The sequence below is a fragment of the Mobula hypostoma genome, chromosome 13 (genome assembly GCF_963921235.1).
Source record: "Mobula hypostoma chromosome 13, sMobHyp1.1, whole genome shotgun sequence".
In the NCBI taxonomy this organism is placed as follows: Eukaryota; Metazoa; Chordata; class Chondrichthyes; order Myliobatiformes; family Myliobatidae; genus Mobula; species Mobula hypostoma.
The window spans coordinates 96,443,326-96,463,325 of NC_086109.1; the positions used below are offsets into that span (position 1 = coordinate 96,443,326).

Below are 20,000 nucleotides of genomic sequence, written 5' to 3' on the forward strand. Positions count from 1 at the left end.
TGGGGTGAGCTGTGGCCAATTGCTGCAGCTGGTGAGGAGGACTGGGGTGAGCTGTGGCCAATTGCTGCAGGCTGGTGAGGAGGACTGGGGTGAGCTGTGGCCAATTGCTGAAGGCTGGTGAGGAGGACTTGGGTGAGCTGTGGCCAATTGCTGAAGCTGGTGAGGAGGACTGGGGTGAGCTGTGGCCAATTGCTGCAGCTGGTGAGGAGGACTGGGGTGAGCTGTGACCAATTGCTGAAGCTGGTGAGGAGGACTGGGGTGAGCTGTGGCCAATTGCTGCAGCTGGTGAGGAGGACTGGGGTGAGCTGTGGCCAATTGCTGAAGCTGGTGAGGAGGACTGGGGTGAGCTGTGGCCAATTGCTGCAGGCTGGTGAGGAGGACTGGGGTGAGCTGTGGCCAATTGCTGAAGCTGGTGAGGAGGACTGGGGTGAGCTGTGGCCAATTGCTACAGGCTGGTGAAGAGGACTGGGGTGAGCTGTGGCCAATTGCTGAAGCTGATGAGGAGGACTACTGTGAGCTTTGACCAATTGCTGAAGCTGGTGAAGAGGACTGGTGTGAGCTGTGGCCAATTGCTGAAGCTGATGAGGAGGACTGGGGTGAGCTGTGGCCAATTGCTGAAGCTGGTGAGGAGGACTGGGGTGAGCTGTGGCCAATTGCTGAAGCTGGTGAGGAGGACTGGGGTGAGCTGTGGCCAATTGCTGCAGGCTGGTGAGGAGGACTGGGGTGAGCTGTGGCCAATTGCTGCAGGCTGGTGAGGAGGACTGGGGTGAGCTGTGGCCAATTGCTGAAGCTGGTGAGGAGGACTTGGGTGAGCTGTGGCCAATTGCTGCAGGCTGGTGAGGAGGACTGGGGTGAGCTGTGGCCAATTGCTGAAGCTGGTGAGGAGGACTGGGGTGAGCTGTGGCCAATTACTGAAGCTGATGAAGAGGACTGGGGTGAGCTGTGACCAATTACTGAAGCTGATGAAGAAGACTGGGGTGAGCTGTGGCCAAATGCTGAAGCTGGTGAGGAGGACTGGGGTGAGCTGTGGCCAATTGCTGAAGCTGGTGAGGAGGACTGGGGTGAGCTGTGGCCAATTGCTGCAGGCTGGTGAGGAGGACTGGGGTGAGCTGTGGCCAATTGCTGAAGCTGGTGAGGAGGACTGGGGTGAGCTGTGGCCAATTGCTGCTGGCTGGTGAGGAGGACTGGGGTGAGCAGTGGCCAATTGCTGCAGGCTGGTGAGGAGGACTGGGGTGAGCTGTGGCCAATTGCTGCAGGCTGGTGAGGAGGACTGGGGTGAGCTGTGGCCAATTACTGCAGGCTGGTGAGGAGGACTGGGGTGAGCTGTGGCCAATTGCTGAAGCTGGTGAGGAGGACTTGGGTGAGCTGTGGCCAATTGCTGCAGCTGGTGAGGAGGACTGGGGTGAGCTGTGGCCAATTGCTGCAGGCTGGTGAGGACGACTGGGGTGAGCTGTGGCCAATTGCTGAAGGCTGGTGAGGAGGACTGGGGTGAGCTGTGGCCAATTGCTGAAGCTGGTGAGGAGGACTTGGGTGAGCTGTGGCCAATTGCTGCAGGCTGGTGAGGAGGACTGGGGTGAGCTGTGGCCAATTGCTGAAGCTGGTGAGGAGGACTGGGGTGAGCTGTGGCCAATTACTGAAGCTGATGAAGAGGACTGGGGTGAGCTGTGACCAATTACTGAAGCTGATGAAGAAGACTGGGGTGAGCTGTGGCCAAATGCTGAAGCTGGTGAGGAGGACTGGGGTGAGCTGTGGCCAATTGCTGAAGCTGGTGAGGAGGACTGGGGTGAGCTGTGGCCAATTGCTGCAGGCTGGTGAGGAGGACTGGGGTGAGCTGTGGCCAATTGCTGAAGCTGGTGAGGAGGACTGGGGTGAGCTGTGGCCAATTGCTGCTGGCTGGTGAGGAGGACTGGGGTGAGCAGTGGCCAATTGCTGCAGGCTGGTGAGGAGGACTGGGGTGAGCTGTGGCCAATTGCTGCAGGCTGGTGAGGAGGACTGGGGTGAGCTGTGGCCAATTGCTGCAGGCTGGTGAGGAGGACTGGGGTGAGCTGTGGCCAATTGCTGAAGCTGGTGAGGAGGACTTGGGTGAGCTGTGGCCAATTGCTGCAGCTGGTGAGGAGGACTGGGGTGAGCTGTGGCCAATTGCTGCAGGCTGGTGAGGAGGACTGGGGTGAGCTGTGGCCAATTGCTGAAGGCTGGTGAGGAGGACTGGGGTGAGCTGTGGCCAATTGCTGCAGGCTGGTGAGGAGGACTGGGGTGAGCTGTGGCTAATTGCTGAAGCTGGTGAGGAGGACTGGGGTGAGCTGTGGCCAATTGCTGAAGCTGGTGAGGAGGACTGAGGTGAGCTGTGGCCAATTACTGAAGCTGATGAAGAGGACTGGGGTGAGCTGTGACCAATTACTGAAGCTGATGAAGAAGACTGGGGTGAGCTGTGGCCAATTGCTGCAGCTGGTGAGGAGGACTGGGGTGAGCTGTGGCCAATTGCTGAAGCTGATGAAGAGGACTGGGGTGAGCTGTGGCCAGTTGCTGCAGCTGGTGAGGAGGACTGGGGTGAGCTGTGGCCAATTGCTGAAGCTGGTGAGGAGGACTGGGGTGAGCTGTGGCCAATTGCTGCAGGCTGGTGAGGAGGACTGGGGTGAGCTGTGGCCAATTGCTGCAGCTGGTGAGGAGGACTGGGGTGAGCTGTGGCCAATTGCTGCAGGCTGGTGAGGAGGACTGGGGTGAGCTGTGGCCAATTGCTGCAGGCTGGTGAGGAGGACTGGGGTGAGCTGTGGCCAATTGCTGAAGCTGGTGAGGAGGACTGGGGTGAGCTGTGGCCAATTGCTGCAGGCTGGTGAGGAGGACTGGGGTGAGCTGTGGCCAATTGCTGAAGCTGATGAGGAGGACTGGGGTGAGCTGTGGCCAATTACTGAAGCTGATGAAGAGGACTGGGGTGAGCTGTGACCAATTACTGAAGCTGATGAAGAGGACTGGGGTGAGCTGTGGACAATTGCTGAAGCTGGTGAGGAGGACTGGGGTGAGCTGTGGCCAATTACTGAAGCTGATGAAGAGGACTGGGGTGAACTGTGGCCAATTGCTGAAGCTGGTGAGGAGGACTGGGGTGAGCTGTGGCCAATTGCTGAAGCTGGTGAGGAGGACTGGGGTGAGCTGTGGCCAATTGCTGAAGCTGGTGAGAAGGACTGGGGTGAGCTGTGGCCAATTGCTGCAGGCTGGTGAGGAGGACTGGGGTGAGGTGTGGCCAATTACTGCAGGCTGGTGAGGAGGACTGGCGTGAGCTGTGGCCAATTGCTGAAGCTGGTGAGGAGGACTGGGGTGAGCTGTGGCCAATTGCTGAAGCTGATGAGGAGGATTGGGGTGAGCTGTGGCCAATTACTGAAGCTGATGAAGAGGACTGGGGTGAGCTGTGACCAATTAGTGAAGCTGATGAAGAGGACTGGGGTGAGCTGTGGCCAATTGCTGCAGGCTGGTGAGGAGGACTGGGGTGAGCTGTGGCCAATTGCTGAAGCTGGTGAGGAGGACTGGGGTGAGCTGTGGCCAATTGCTGCAGCTGGTGAGGAGGACTGGGCTGAGCTGTGACCAATTGCTGCAGGCTGGTGAGGAGGACTGGGGTGAGCTGTAGCCAATTGCTGCAGGCTGGTGAGGAGGACTGGGGTGAGCTGTGGCCAATTGCTGCAGCTGGTGAGGAGGACTGGGGTGAGCTGTGGCCAATTGCTGCAGGCTGGTGAGGAGGACTGGGGTGAGCTGTGGCCAATTGCTGCAGGCTGGTGAGGAGGACTGGGGTGAGCTGTGGCCAATTGCTGCAGGCTGGTGAGGAGGACTGGGGTGAGCTGTGGCCAATTGCTGAAGCTGATGAAGAGGACTGGGGTGAGCTGTGGCCAATTGCTGCAGCTGGTAAGGAGGACTGGGGTGAGCTGTGACCAATTGCTGCAGGCTGGTGAGGAGGACTGGGGTGAGCTGTAGCCAATTGCTGCAGGCTGGTGAGGAGGACTGGGGTGAGCTGTGGCCAATTGCTGCAGCTGGTGAGGAGGACTGGGGTGAGCTGTGGCCAATTGCTGCAGGCTGGTGAGGAGGACTGGGGTGAGCTGTGGCCAATTGCTGCAGGCTGGTGAGGAGGACTGGGGTGAGCTGTGGCCAATTGCTGCAGGCTGGTGAGGAGGACTGGGGTGAGCTGTGGCCAATTGCTGAAGCTGGTGAGGAGGACTTGGGTGAGCTGTGGCCAATTGCTGAAGCTGGTGAGGAGGACTGGGGTGAGCTGTGGCCAATTGCTGCAGGCTGGTGAGGAGGACTGGGGTGAGCTGTGGCCAATTGCTGAAGCTGGTGAGGAGGACTGGGGTGAGCTGTGGCCAATTGCTACAGGCTGGTGAAGAGGACTGGGGTGAGCTGTGGCCAATTGCTGAAGCTGATGAGGAGGACTACTGTGAGCTTTGACGAATTGCTGAAGCTGGTGAAGAGGACTGGGGTGAGCTGTGGCCAATTGCTGAAGCTGATGAGGAGGACTGGGGTGAGCTGTGGCCAATTGCTGAAGCTGGTGAGGAGGACTGGGGTGATCTGTGGCCAATTGCTGAAGCTGGTGAGGAGGACTGGGGTGAGCTGTGGCCAATTGCTGAAGCTGGTGAGGAGGACTGGGGTGATCTGTGGCCAATTGCTGAAGCTGGTGATGAGGACTGGGGTGAGCTGTGGCCAATTGCTGCAGGCTGGTGAGGAGGACTGGGGTGAGCTGTGGCCAATTTCTGAAGCTGGTGAGGAGGACTGGGGTGAGCTGTGGCCAATTGCTGCAGGCTGGTGAGGAGGACTGGGGTGAGCTGTGGCTAATTGCTGAAGCTGGTGAGGAGGACTGGGGTGAGCTGTGGCCAATTGCTTCAGGCTGGTGAGGAGGACTGGGGTGAGCTGTGACCAATTACTGAAGCTGATGAAGAAGACTGGGGTGAGCTGTGGCCAATTGCTGCAGCTGGTGAGGAGGACTGGGGTGAGCTGTGGCCAATTGCTGAAGCTGATGAAGAGGACTGGGGTGAGCTGTGGCCAGTTGCTGCAGCTGGTGAGGAGGACTGGGGTGAGCTGTAGCCAATTGCTGCAGGCTGGTGAGGAGGACTGGGGTGAGCTGTGGCCAATTGCTGCAGCTGGTGAGGAGGACTGGGGTGAGCTGTGACCAATTGCTGCAGGCTGGTGAGGAGGACTGGGGTGAGCTGTGGCCAATTGCTGCAGCTGGTGAGGAGCACTGGGGTGAGCTGTGGCCAATTGCTGCAGGCTGGTGAGGAGGACTGGGGTGAGCTGTGGCCAATTGCTGCAGGCTGGTGAGGAGGACTGGGGTGAGCTGTGGCCAATTGCTGAAGCTGGTGAGGAGGACTGGGGTGAGCTGTGGCCAATTGCTGCAGGCTGGTGAGGAGGACTGGGGTGAGCTGTGGCCAATTGCTGAAGCTGATGAGGAGGACTGGGGTGAGCTGTAGCCAATTACTGAAGCTGATGAAGAGGACTGGGGTGAGCTGTGACCAATTACTGAAGCTGATGAAGAGGACTGGGGTGAGCTGTGGCCAATTGCTGAAGCTGGTGAGGAGGACTGGGGTGAGCTGTGGCCAATTGCTGAAGCTGGTGAGGAGGACTGGGGTGAGCTGTGGCCAATTACTGAAGCTGATGAAGAGGACTGGGGTGAGCTGTGGCCAATTGCTGAAGCTGGTGAGGAGGACTGGGGTGAGCTGTGGCCAATTGCTGAAGCTGGTGAGGAGGACTGGGGTGAGCTGTGGCCAATTGCTGAAGCTGGTGAGGAGGACTGGGGTGAGCTGTGGCCAATTGCTGCAGGCTGGTGAGGAGGACTGGGGTGAGCTGTGGCCAATTACTGCAGGCTGGTGAGGAGGACTGGGGTGAGCTGTGGCCAATTGCTGAAGCTGGTGAGGAGGACTGGGGTGAGCTGTGGCCAATTACTGCAGGCTGGTGAGGAGGACTGGGGTGAGCTGTGGCCAATTACTGCAGGCTAGTGAGGAGGACTGGGGTGAGCTGTGGCCAATTGCTGAAGCTGGTGAGGAGGACTGGGGTGAGCTGTGGCCAATTGCTGAAGCTGATGAGGAGGACTGGGGTGAGCTGTGGCCAATTACTGAAGCTGATGAAGAGGACTGGGGTGAGCTGTGACCAATTACTGAAGCTGATGAAGAGGACTTGGGTGAGCTGTGGCCAATTGCTGAAGCTGGTGAGGAGGACTGGGGTGAGCTGTGGCCAATTACTGAAGCTGATGAAGAGGACTGGGGTGAGCTGTGGCCAATTGCTGAAGCTGGTGAGGAGGACTGGGGTGAGCTGTGGCCAATTGCTGAAGCTGGTGAGGAGGACTGGGGTGAGCTGCGGCCAATTGCTGAAGCTGGTGAGGAGGACTGGGGTGAGCTGTGGCCAATTGCTGCAGGCTGGTGAGGAGGACTGGGGTGAGCTGTGGCCAATTACTGCAGTCTGGTGAGGAGGACTGGGGTGAGCTGTGGCCAATTGCTGCAGGCTGGTGAAGAGGACTGGGGTGAGCTGTGGCCAATTGCTGCAAGCTGGTGAGGAGGACTGGGGTGAGCTGTGGCCAATTGCTGAAGCTGGTGAGGAGGACTGGGGTGAGCTGTGGCCAATGGCTGAAGCTGGTGAGGAGGACTGGGGTGAGCTGTGGCCAATTGCTACAGGCTGGTGAAGAGGACTGGGGTGAGCTGTGGCCAATTGCTGAAGCTGATGAGGAGGACTACTGTGAGCTTTGACCAATTGCTGAAGCTGGTGAAGAGGACTGGGGTGAGCTGTGGCCAATTGCTGAAGCTGATGAGGAGGACTGGGGTGAGCTGTGGCCAATTGCTGAAGCTGGTGAGGAGGACTGGGGTGAGCTGTGGCCAATTGCTGAAGCTGGTGAGGAGGACTGGGGTGAGCTGTGGCCAATTGCTGAAGCTGGTGAGGAGCACTGGGGTGATCTGTGGCCAATTGCTGAAGCTGGTGAGGAGGACTGGGGTGAGCTGTGGCCAATTGCTGCATGCTGGTGAGGAGGACTGGGGTGAGCTGTGGCCAATTGCTGAAGCTGGTGAGGAGGACTGGGGTGAGCTGTGGCCAATTGCTGCAGGCTGGTGAGGAGGACTGGGGTGAGCTGTGGCTAATTGCTGAAGCTGGTGAGGAGGTCTGGGGTGAGCTGTGGCCAATTGCTGCAGGCTGGTGAGGAGGACTGGGGTGAGCTGTGGCCAATTACTGAAGCTGATAAAGAGGACTGGGGTGAGCTGTGACCAATTACTGAAGCTGATGAAGAAGACTGGGGTGAGCTGTGGCCAATTGCTGCAGCTGGTGAGGAGGACTGGGGTGAGCTGTGGCCAATTGCTGAAGCTGATGAAGAGGACTGGGGTGAGCTGTGGCCAGTTGCTGCAGCTGGTGAGGAGGACTGGGGTGAGCTGTAGCCAATTGCTGCAGGCTGGTGAGGAGGACTGGGGTGAGCTGTGGCCAATTGCTGCAGCTGGTGAGGAGGACTGGGGTGAGCTGTGGCCAATTGCTGCAGGCTGGTGAGGAGGACTGGGGTGAGCTGTGGCCAATTGCTGAAGCTGGTGAGGAGGACTGGGGTGAGCTGTGGCCAATTGCTGCAGGCTGGTGAGGAGGACTGGGGTGAGCTGTGGCCAATTGCTGAAGCTGATGAGGAGGACTGGGGTGAGCTGTGGCCAATTACTGAAGCTGATGAAGAGGACTGGGGTGAGCTGTGGCCAATTGCTGCAGCTGGTGAGGAGGACTGGGGTGAGCTGTGGCCAATTACTGCAGCTGGTGAGGAGGACTGGGGTGAGCTGTGGCCAATTGCTGAAGCTGGTGAGGAGGACTGGGGTGAGCTGTGGCCAATTGCTGCAGGCTGGTGAGGAGGACTGGGGTGAGCTGTGGCCAATTGCTGAAGCTGGTGAGGAGGACTGGGGTGAGCTGTGGCCAATTGCTACAGGCTGGTGAAGAGGACTGGGGTGAGCTGTGGCCAATTGCTGAAGGTGATGAGGAGGACTGGGGTGAGCTGTGGCCAATTGCTGAAGCTGGTGAGGAGGACTGGGGTGAGCTGTGGCCAATTGCTGAAGCTGGTGAGGAGGACTGGGGTGAGCTGTGGCCAATTGCTGAAGCTGGTGAGGAGGACTGGGGTGAGCTGTGGCCAATTGCTGAAGCTGATGAGGAGGACTGGGGTGAGCTGTGGCCAATTACTGAAGCTGATGAAGAGGACTGGGGTGAGCTGTGACCAATTACTGAAGCTGATGAAGAGGACTTGGGTGAGCTGTGGCCAATTGCTGTAGCTGGTGAGGAGGACTGGGGTGAGCTGTGGCCAATTACTGAAGCTGATGAAGAGGACTGGGGTGAGCTGTGGCCAATTGCTGAAGCTGGTGAGGAGGACTGGGGTGAGCTGTGGCCAATTGCTGAAGCTGGTGAGGAGGACTGGGGTGAGCTGCGGCCAATTGCTGAAGCTGGTGAGGAGGACTGGGGTGAGCTGTGGCCAATTGCTGCAGGCTGGTGAGGAGGACTGGGGTGAGCTGTGGCCAATTACTGCAGGCTGGTGAGGAGGACTGGGGTGAGCTGTGGCCAATTGCTGCAGGCTGGTGAAGAGGACTGGGGTGAGCTGTGGCCAATTGCTGCAAGCTGGTGAGGAGGACTGGGGTGAGCTGTGGCCAATTGCTGAAGCTGGTGAGGAGGACTGGGGTGAGCTGTGGCCAATTGCTGAAGCTGGTGAGGAGGACTGGGGTGAGCTGTGGCCAATTGCTACAGGCTGGTGAAGAGGACTGGGGTGAGCTGTGGCCAATTGCTGAAGCTGATGAGGAGGACTACTGTGAGCTTTGACCAATTGCTGAAGCTGGTGAAGAGGACTGGGGTGAGCTGTGGCCAATTGCTGAAGCTGATGAGGAGGACTGGGGTGAGCTGTGGCCAATTGCTGAAGCTGGTGAGGAGGACTGGGGTGAGCTGTGGCCAATTGCTGAAGCTGGTGAGGAGGACTGGGGTGAGCTGTGGCCAATTGCTGAAGCTGGTGAGGAGCACTGGGGTGATCTGTGGCCAATTGCTGAAGCTGGTGAGGAGGACTGGGGTGAGCTGTGGCCAATTGCTGCATGCTGGTGAGGAGGACTGGGGTGAGCTGTGGCCAATTGCTGAAGCTGGTGAGGAGGACTGGGGTGAGCTGTGGCCAATTGCTGCAGGCTGGTGAGGAGGACTGGGGTGAGCTGTGGCTAATTGCTGAAGCTGGTGAGGAGGTCTGGGGTGAGCTGTGGCCAATTGCTGCAGGCTGGTGAGGAGGACTGGGGTGAGCTGTGGCCAATTACTGAAGCTGATAAAGAGGACTGGGGTGAGCTGTGACCAATTACTGAAGCTGATGAAGAAGACTGGGGTGAGCTGTGGCCAATTGCTGCAGCTGGTGAGGAGGACTGGGGTGAGCTGTGGCCAATTGCTGAAGCTGATGAAGAGGACTGGGGTGAGCTGTGGCCAGTTGCTGCAGCTGGTGAGGAGGACTGGGGTGAGCTGTAGCCAATTGCTGCAGGCTGGTGAGGAGGACTGGGGTGAGCTGTGGCCAATTGCTGCAGCTGGTGAGGAGGACTGGGGTGAGCTGTGGCCAATTGCTGCAGGCTGGTGAGGAGGACTGGGGTGAGCTGTGGCCAATTGCTGAAGCTGGTGAGGAGGACTGGGGTGAGCTGTGGCCAATTGCTGCAGGCTGGTGAGGAGGACTGGGGTGAGCTGTGGCCAATTGCTGAAGCTGATGAGGAGGACTGGGGTGAGCTGTGGCCAATTACTGAAGCTGATGAAGAGGACTGGGGTGAGCTGTGGCCAATTGCTGCAGCTGGTGAGGAGGACTGGGGTGAGCTGTGGCCAATTACTGCAGCTGGTGAGGAGGACTGGGGTGAGCTGTGGCCAATTGCTGAAGCTGGTGAGGAGGACTGGGGTGAGCTGTGGCCAATTGCTGCAGGCTGGTGAGGAGGACTGGGGTGAGCTGTGGCCAATTGCTGAAGCTGGTGAGGAGGACTGGGGTGAGCTGTGGCCAATTGCTACAGGCTGGTGAAGAGGACTGGGGTGAGCTGTGGCCAATTGCTGAAGGTGATGAGGAGGACTGGGGTGAGCTGTGGCCAATTGCTGAAGCTGGTGAGGAGGACTGGGGTGAGCTGTGGCCAATTGCTGAAGCTGGTGAGGAGGACTGGGGTGAGCTGTGGCCAATTGCTGAAGCTGGTGAGGAGGACTGGGGTGAGCTGTGGCCAATTGCTGAAGCTGGTGAGGAGGACTGGGGTGAGCTGTGGCCAATTGCTGCAGGCTGGTGAGGAGGACTGGGGTGAGCTGTGGCCAATTGCTGAAGCTGGTGAGGAGGACTGGGGTGAGCTGTGGCCAATTGCTGCAGGCTGGTGAGGAGGACTGGGGTGAGCTGTGGCTAATTGCTGAAGCTCGTGAGGAGGACTGGGGTGAGCTGTGGCCAATTGCTGAAGCTGGTGAGGAGGACTGGGGTGAGCTGTGGCCAATTACTGAAGCTGATGAAGAGGACTGGGGTAAGCTGTGACCAATTACTGAAGCTGATGAAGAAGACTGGGGTGAGCTGTGGCCAATTGCTGCAGCTGGTGAGGAGGACTGGGGTGAGCTGTGGCCAATTGCTGAAGCTGATGAAGAGGACTGGGGTGAGCTGTGGCCAGTTGCTGCAGCTGGTGAGGAGGACTGGGGTGAGCTGTAGCCAATTGCTGCAGGCTGGTGAGGCGGACTGGGGTGAGCTGTGGCCAATTGCTGAAGCTGGTGAGGAGGACTGGGGTGAGCTGTGGCCAATTGCTGCAGCTGGTGAGGAGGACTGGGGTGAGCTGTCGCCAATTGCTGCAGGCTGGTGAGGAGGACTGGGGTGAGCTGTGGCCAATTGCTGCAGGCTGGTGAGGAGGACTGGGGTGAGCTGTGGCCAATTGCTGAAACTGGTGAGGAGGACTGGGGTGAGCTGTGGCCAATTGCTGCAGGCTGGTGAGGAGGACTGGGGTGAGCTGTGGCCAATTGCTGAAGCTGATGAGGAGGACTGTGGTGAGCTGTGGCCAATTACTGAAGCTGATGAAGAGGACTGGGGTGAGCTGTGACCAATTACTGAAGCTGATGAAGAGGACTGGTGTGAGCTGTGGCCAATTGCTGAAGCTGGTGAGGAGGACTGGGGTGAGCTGTGGCCAATTACTGAAGCTGATGAAGAGGACTGGGGTGAGCTGTGGCCAATTGCTGAAGCTGATGAGGAGGACTGGGGTGAGCTGTGGCCAATTGCTGAAGCTGGTGAGGAGGACTGGGGTGAGCTGTGGCCAATTGCTGAAGCTGGTGAGAAGGACTGGGGTGAGCTGTGGCCAATTGCTGCAGGCTGGTGAGGAGGACTGGGGTGAGCTGTGGCCAATTACTGCAGGCTGGTGAGGAGGACTGGCGTGAGCTGTGGCCAATTGCTGAAGCTGGTGAGGAGGACTGGGGTGAGCTGTGGCCAATTGCTGAAGCTGATGAGGAGGACTGGGGTGAGCTGTGGCCAATTACTGAAGCTGATGAAGAGGACTGGGGTGAGCTGTGACCAATTACTGAAGCTGATGAAGAGGACTGGGGTGAGCTGTGGCCAATTGCTGCAGGCTGGTGAGGAGGACTGGGGTGAGCTGTGGCCAATTGCTGAAGCTGGTGAGGAGGACTGGGGTGAGCTGTGGCCAATTGCTGCAGCTGGTGAGGAGGACTGGGGTGAGCCGTGACCAATTGCTGCAGGCTGGTGAGGAGGACTGGGGTGAGCTGTAGCCAATTGCTGCAGGCTGGTGAGGAGGACTGGGGTGAGCTGTGGCCAATTGCTGCAGCTGGTGAGGAGGACTGGGGTGAGCTGTGGCCAATTGCTGCAGGCTGGTGAGGAGGACTGGGGTGAGCTGTGGCCAATTGCTGCAGGCTGGTGAGGAGGACTGGGGTGAGCTGTGGCCAATTGCTGCAGGCTGGTGAGGAGGACTGGGGTGAGCTGTGGCCAATTGCTGAAGCTGGTGAGGAGGACTTGGGTGAGCTGTGGCCAATTGCTGAAGCTGGTGAGGAGGACTGGGGTGAGCTGTGGCCAATTGCTGCAGGCTGGTGAGGAGGACTGGGGTGAGCTGTGGCCAATTGCTGAAGCTGGTGAGGAGGACTGGGGTGAGCTGTGGCCAATTGCTACAGGCTGGTGAAGAGGACTGGGGTGAGCTGTGGCCAATTGCTGAAGCTGATGAGGAGGACTACTGTGAGCTTTGACCTATTGCTGAAGCTGGTGAAGAGGACTGGGGTGAGCTGTGGCCAATTGCTGAAGCTGATGAGGAGGACTGGGGTGAGCTGTGGCCAATTGCTGAAGCTGGTGAGGAGGACTGGGGTGAGCTGTGGCCAATTGCTGAAGCTGGTGAGGAGGACTGGGGTGAGCTGTGGCCAATTGCTGAAGCTGGTGAGGAGGACTGGGGTGATCTGTGGCCAATTGCTGAAGCTGGTGATGAGGACTGGGGTGAGCTGTGGCCAATTGCTGCAGGCTGGTGAGGAGGACTGGGGTGAGCTGTGGCCAATTTCTGAAGCTGGTGAGGAGGACTGGGGTGAGCTGTGGCCAATTGCTGCAGGCTGGTGAGGAGGACTGGGGTGAGCTGTGGCTAATTGCTGAAGCTGGTGAGGAGGACTGGGGTGAGCTGTGGCCAATTGCTGCAGGCTGGTGAGGAGGACTGGGGTGAGCTGTGGCCAATTACTGAAGCTGATGAAGAGGACTGGGGTGAGCTGTGACCAATTGCTGCAGCTGGTGAGGAGGACTGGGGTGAGCTGTGGCCAATTGCTGAAGCTGATGAAGAGGACTGGGGTGAGCTGTGGCCAGTTGCTGCAGCTGGTGAGGAGGACTGGGGTGAGCTGTAGCCAATTGCTGCAGGCTGGTGAGGAGGACTGGGGTGAGCTGTGGCCAATTGCTGCAGCTGGTGAGGAGGACTGGGGTGAGCTGTGACCAATTGCTGCAGGCTGGTGAGGAGGACTGGGGTGAGCTGTGGCCAATTGCTGCAGCTGGTGAGGAGCACTGGGGTGAGCTGTGGCCAATTGCTGCAGGCTGGTGAGGAGGACTGGGGTGAGCTGTGGCCAATTGCTGCAGGCTGGTGAGGAGGACTGGGGTGAGCTGTGGCCAATTGCTGAAGCTGGTGAGGAGGACTGGGGTGAGCTGTGGCCAATTGCTGCAGGCTGGTGAGGAGGACTGGGGTGAGCTGTGGCCAATTGCTGAAGCTGATGAGGAGGACTGGGGTGAGCTGTAGCCAATTACTGAAGCTGATGAAGAGGACTGGGGTGAGCTGTGACCAATTACTGAAGCTGATGAAGAGGACTGGGGTGAGCTGTGGCCAATTGCTGAAGCTGGTGAGGAGGACTGGGGTGAGCTGTGGCCAATTGCTGAAGCTGGTGAGGAGGACTGGGGTGAGCTGTGGCCAATTACTGAAGCTGATGAAGAGGACTGGGGTGAGCTGTGGCCAATTGCTGAAGCTGGTGAGGAGGACTGGGGTGAGCTGTGGCCAATTGCTGAAGCTGGTGAGGAGGACTGGGGTGAGCTGTGGCCAATTGCTGAAGCTGGTGAGGAGGACTGGGGTGAGCTGTGGCCAATTACTGAAGCTGATGAAGAGGACTGGGGTGAGCTGTGACCAATTACTGCAGGCTGGTGAGGAGGACTGGGGTGAGCTGTGGCCAATTGCTGAAGCTGGTGAGGAGGACTGGGGTGAGCTGTGGCCAATTGCTGAAGCTGATGAGGAGGACTGGGGTGAGCTGTGGCCAATTACTGAAGCTGATGAAGAGGACTGGGGTGAGCTGTGACCAATTACTGAAGCTGATGAAGAGGACTTGGGTGAGCTGTGGCCAATTGCTGAAGCTGGTGAGGAGGACTGGGGTGAGCTGTGGCCAATTACTGAAGCTGATGAAGAGGACTGGGGTGAGCTGTGGCCAATTGCTGAAGCTGGTGAGGAGGACTGGGGTGAGCTGTGGCCAATTGCTGAAGCTGGTGAGGAGGACTGGGGTGAGCTGCGGCCAATTGCTGAAGCTGGTGAGGAGGACTGGGGTGAGCTGTGGCCAATTGCTGCAGGCTGGTGAGGAGGACTGGGGTGAGCTGTGGCCAATTACTGCAGGCTGGTGAGGAGGACTGGGGTGAGCTGTGGCCAATTGCTGCAGGCTGGTGAAGAGGACTGGGGTGAGCTGTGGCCAATTGCTGCAAGCTGGTGAGGAGGACTGGGGTGAGCTGTGGCCAATTGCTGAAGCTGGTGAGGAGTACTGGGGTGAGCTGTGGCCAATTGCTGAAGCTGGTGAGGAGGACTGGGGTGAGCTGTGGCCAATTGCTGAAGCTGATGAGGAGGACTGGGGTGAGCTGTGGCCAATTGCTGAAGCTGGTGAGGAGGACTGGGGTGAGCTGTGGCCAATTGCTGCAGGCTGGTGAGGAGGACTGGGGTGAGCTGTGGCCAATTGCTGCAGGCTGGTGAGGAGGACTGGGGTGAGCTGTGGCCAATTGCTGCAGGCTGGTGAGGAGGACTGGGGTGAGCTGTGGCCAATTGCTGCAGGCTGGTGAGGAGGACTGGGGTGAGCTGTGGCCAATTGCTGCAGCTGGTGAGGAGGACTGGGGTGATCTGTGGCCAATTGCTGCAGGCTGGTGTGGAGGACTGGGGTGAGCTGTGACTAATTGCTGAAGCTGGTGAAGAGGACTGGGGTGAGCTGTGACCAATTGCTAAAGCTGGTGAGGAGGACTGGGGTGAGCTGTGGCTAATTGCTGAAGCTGGTGAGGAGGACTGGGGTGAGCTGTGGCCAATTGCTGCGGGCTGGTGAGGAGGACTGGTGTGAGCTGTGGCCAATTGCTGAAGCTGGTGAGGAGGACTGGGGTGAGCTGTGGCCAATTGCTGCAGGCTGGTGAGGAGGACTGGGGTGAGCTGTGGCCAATTGCTGAAGCTGGTGTGGAGGACTGGGGTTAGCTGTGGCCAATTACTGAAGCTGGTGAGGAGGACTGGGGTGAGCTGTGGCCAATTGCTGAAGCTGATGAGGAGGACTGGGGTGAGCTGTGACCAATTGCTGAAGCTGGTGAGGAGGACTGGGGTGAGCTGTGGCCAATTGCTGAAGCTGATGAGGAGGACTGGGGTGAGCTGTGACCAATGGCTGAAGCTGATGAGGAGGACTGGGGTGAGCTGTGGCCAATTGCTGAAGCTGGTGAGGAGGACTGGGGTGAGCTGTGGCCAATTGCTGAAGCTGGTGAGGAGGACTGGGGTGAGCAGTGGCCAATTACTGAAGCTGGTGAGGAGGACTGGGGTGAGCTGTGGCCAATTGCTGAAGCTGGTGAGGAGGACTGGGGTGAGCTGTGGCCAATTGCTGCAGCTGGTGAGGAGGACTGGGGTGAGCTGTGGCCAATTGCTGAAGGTGGTGAGGAGGACTGGGGTGAGCTGTGGCCAATTGCTGCAGGCTGTTGAGGAGGACTGGGGTGAGCTGTGGCCAATTACTGAAGCTGGTGAGGAGGACTGGGGTGAGCTGTGACCAATTGCTGAAGCTGGTGAGGAGGACTGGGGTGAGCTGTGGCCAATTGCTGCAGGCTGGTGAGGAGGACTGGGGTGAGCTGTGGCCAATTGCTGAAGCTGGTGAGGAGGACTGGGGTGAGCTGTGACCAATTGCTGCAGCTGGTGAGGAGGATTGGGGTGAGCTGTGACCAATTGCTGCAGCTGGTGAGGAGGACTGGGGTGAGCTGTGACCAATTACTGAAGCTGATGAAGAGGACTGGGGTGAGCTGTGGCCAATTGCTGAAGCTGGTGAGGAGGACTGGGGTGAGCTGTGGCCAATTGCTGAAGCTGGTGAGGAGGACTGGGGTGAGCTGTGGCCAATTGCTGCAGCTGGTGAGGAGGACTGGGGTGAGCTGTGGGATGTGCGATCAAAGGCAGAGAGGGAGCAGACACCCTTTAGCTGGTACAGAGCTCACTGCTCTGGAACTGAGCTGGCCATATCATTACTCTAGCCTGTTACGCTCTGCACCACATACAGGGGGCAGGAAGAAGCCTCTTCCACACCATGGATGTGGTGTGAATCACCACGTGTGGTGTGAGTATGGACCTGAGTGACTCTCGAATGAAGGGAGTGAAGACAAGGCATGCGTAGATCAGGATTCTGGTGGTTCCGGCCTTCAAGCCTACAGCATTTTCTGCGAAGTTTCAAACAGGCTGAGCAGCAGGAGCCAAGGGCAGTAGGTAGCAACGTTCATAACATCACACCAAGGGAGAGGATTGAAACTTTTCCAGCTTGTGTTTCGAGAGTCAGTAAAACAGCTTTCCTTTTAGGTGACCTCAGTATATCCGCCGTTGGCATGGTTTGATTCCAGCCATGGTCTGTAAGGAGTTTGAACATATCCACAGCTGGCATGGTTCGAGAGACCAGCAGGGAGGGAGAGGAGACATAGAGAGACCAGCAGGGAGGGAGGGGGACCTGGGGTGACCAGCAGGGAGGGAGTGGGTGGATACAGAGACCAGCAGGGAAGGAGAGGGACCTGGGGAGACCAGCAGAGAGGGGGTGTGTAGATACAGAGACCAGCAGGGAGGGAGGGGGACCTGGGGTGACCAGCAGAGAGGGAGGGGGTAGATACAGAGACCAGAAGGGAGGGGGGGTGGATACAGAGACCAGCAGGGAGGGAGGGGGTAGATACAGAGACCAGCAGGGAGGGAGGGGGTGGATACAGAGACCAGCAGGGAGGGAGGGGGACCTGGGGTGATCAGCAGGGAGGGAGGGGGTGGATACAGAGACCAGCAGGGAGGGAGAGGGACGGGGAGACCAGGGGAGGGGGGAATGAAGAGACTAGCAGAGAGCGAGGGGGATGGAGAGACCAGCGGGGGGGGGGGGAGATATAGAGAGACCAGCGGGGGGGGGCGGGGTAGAAGGCCCTGATGAAAGGTGTCAGTCCAAAACAACCAACTGTTTATTCCCTTCTATAGATGCTGCCTGACTTGCTGTTCCTCTGGGATTTTGTATGTTTTGCTCTGGATTTCCAGCATCTGCAGAACCTCTTAGATCAGGATTTGTCGTCCTGGGACAAACACGAGAAAACCTGCAGATGATGGAAATCTGAGTAACTCACACAAAATGCTGGAGGAACTCAGCAGGCCAGGCAGCATCTGTGGAAATGAATAAACAGTTAATGTTTTGGGCCATGCTCCTTCAACAGGACTGGAGAGAAAAAGATGCATAGTAGATTTAAAAGATGGGGGAGGGGAGAGAGAAACACCAGGTGATCGGTGAAACTGTGGGGGGGAGGGTGACCTAAAGATCTGGGAAGTTGATTGGTGACAGAGATGCAGGGCTGGAGAAGAGGAATCTGACAGGAGACAGAAGGCCATGGAAGAAGGAAAGGGGGAGGAGCGCCAGGGAGAGGCGATGGGCAGGTAAGGAGAGAAGGCGAGAGAGGGAAAGGGGGAATGGTGTGGTGGGGAGTCATTACCAGAAGTTGGAGAAATCGATGTCATGCCATCAGGTTGGAGGCTACCCAGACGGAATATAAAGTGTTGTTCCTACAACCTGAGCGTGTCTCATCGCGACTGTAGAGGAAGCCGTGGATAGACATGTCGGAATAGGAATGGAAAGCAGAATTAAATTGATGGCCACTGGGAGATCCCACTTTCTCTAGCAGACGGAGCGTAGGTGCTCGGCGAAGTGGTCTCACAATCTACGTCGGGTCTCACCGATATACAGGAGGCCACATTGAGAGCACCGAACACAGTAAATGACTCCAACAGACTCTCAGGTGAAGTGTCGCTTCACCTGGATGGACTGTTTGGGGCCCTAAATGGTAGTGAGGGAGGAGGCGTTGGGGCAGGTGAAAACACTTGTTTCACTTGCAAGGATAAGTGCCAAGGGGGAGATCAGTGGGGAGGGACAAATGGACAAGGGAGTGGCATAGGGAGCGATCCCTGTGGAAAGCATGATCGTTCCTGGCAAATTTTTCCACAGAAGTAGTTTTCATTGCCTTCTTCTGGGCAGTGTCTTTACAGGATGGGTGACCCCAGCCATTATCAATGGTATTCAGAGATTGTCTGCCTGGTGTCAGTGGTCACAAAACCAGAATTTGTGATCTGCACCGGCTGCTCATACGACCATCCACCACCTGCTCCCATGCTTCACTTCACGTGACCCTGACTGGGGGCCGAGCAGTTGCTACACCTTGCCCCAGGGTGACCTGCAGGCTAGCAGAGAGAAGAAGCATCTTACATCTCCTTTGGTAGAGACATATCTCTAGCCGCCCTCCGGTATGAGGGGTATAGATAGGGTAAATGCAAGTAGGCTTTTTACCACTGATCTAAAGGTCACAGGTTAATGGTGAAAGGTGAAATATTTAAGGGGAATATGAGGAGAGCTCCTTCACTCAGAGAGTGGTGTGAGTGTGGAAGTGATGGATGCGGGTTCGATTTCCACGTTTAATTTGGGCAGGTCCATGAATGGGAGGGGTAAGGATGGCTATGGTCTGGGCCTAGGCAGATTAATAGATTGGCATGGAGTAAATGGGCTGAAAGGCCTGTTTCTGTGCTGGAGAGCTCAATCACACATAACATCTGCATGCTCAGTACATCGACTTTTGAAAGTGGCTCTGAGCTCCTGGTGGTCCGAGTGGGCAGTGTGAAGCGGGGGGACATCCTGGTGGTCCGAGTGGGCAGTGTGAAGCAGGCGGATGTCCTGGTGGTCCGAGTGGGCAGTGTGAAGCAGGGGGATGTCCTGGTGGTCCGAGTGGGCAGTGTGAAGCAGGGGGATGTCCTGGTGGTCCGAGTGGGCAGTGTGAAGCAGGGGGATGTCCTGGTGGTCCGAGTGGGCAGTGTGAAGCAGGGGGATGTCCTGGTGGTCCGAGTGGGCAGTGTGAAGCAGGGGGATGTCCTGGTGGTCCGAGTGGGCAGTGTACTGCACAGGGGACGTCCTGGTGGTCCGAGTGGGTAGTGTGCCACAGGGGCTGTGAGCTGACCTCAGGGCCAGCAAGGGGACGTTCCTGCCCAGACCTCTGTCGGAAGGACAGGTGTGTACAGAGCCGCCCTGCACAGCTACGTCAGGCCTTGCTGGCCGGACATTACGGAAGCTCGCTCTAACGTTAGCGGTGCCTGCAAGTCACAGTCTTACTGCACGGAAAGAACCCTTTGGGTTTGTGCCTTCCACAGGAACTGAGGTCCCTGTCCGAGTTCGCCCCAATTCCCTGCACTTGGCCCAAATCCCTCCAAACCATTCCTATGCACGTACTGGACCTGTCTAATTGTCTTGTTAATATCTGCCTTAACCACCTCCTCTGGCAGCTTGCTCCATACATGGACAACTCCCTCTGTGGTAAGTTGCCCTCAGTTCCCCCACTAAATTTTCCATGTCCTCACTTCACTAATCGGGTTTTCATTACCCAGTGTGTGTGTGGGGGTGGGGGTGACAGGGGTTATGGGAAACATGGTTATCTGACCTGGGCCTTCAGCAAGAAAGTTATGATGTAGCAGGCTAGAAGGCCGAATGGTCTCCTTTGTTGCCAGCTGGGGAGTCAGTCAGTGTGTCCGTCTGTAACTGAGGAGTCAGCATGTCCGTCTGTAACTGGGGAGTCAGTGTGTCTGTAACTGGGGAGTCAGTCAGCGTGTCCGTCTGTAACTGGGGAGTCAGTCAGTGTGTCTGTAACTGGGGAGTCAGTCAGCGTGTCCGTCTGTAACTGGGGTGTCAGTCAGTGTGTCCGTCTGTAACTGGGGAGTCAGTGTGTCCGTCTGTAACTGGGGTGTCAGTCTGCATATTTATCTGTAACTGGGGAGTCAGTGTGTCTGTAACTGGGGAGTCAGTCAGTGTGTCCGTCTGTAACTGGGGAATCAGTGTGTCTGTAACTGGGGAGTCAGTCAGTGTGTCCGTCTGTAACTGGGGAGTCAGTGTGTCTGTAACTGGGGAGTCAGTCAGTGTGTCCGTCTGTAACTGGGGAATCAGTGTGTCTGTAACTGGGGAGTCAGTCAGTGTGTCCGTCTGTAACTGGGGAGTCAGTCAGCGTGTCCGTCTGTAACTGGGCAGTCAGTCAGCGTGTCCTTCTGTAACTGGGGAGTCAGTGTGTCTGTAACTGGGGAGTCAGTCAGTGTGTCCGT

The 20,000-nt window shown here is 57.8% G+C and overlaps 1 protein-coding gene across 2 annotated transcripts in view; it reads left to right on the forward strand.

Annotated features, from left to right (window-relative positions):
• The window catches only part of cilp (cartilage intermediate layer protein, nucleotide pyrophosphohydrolase), an 84,182-nt gene that overhangs the window by 14,269 nt on the left and 49,913 nt on the right, over positions 1 to 20,000 (forward strand). The window lies entirely within an intron of this gene.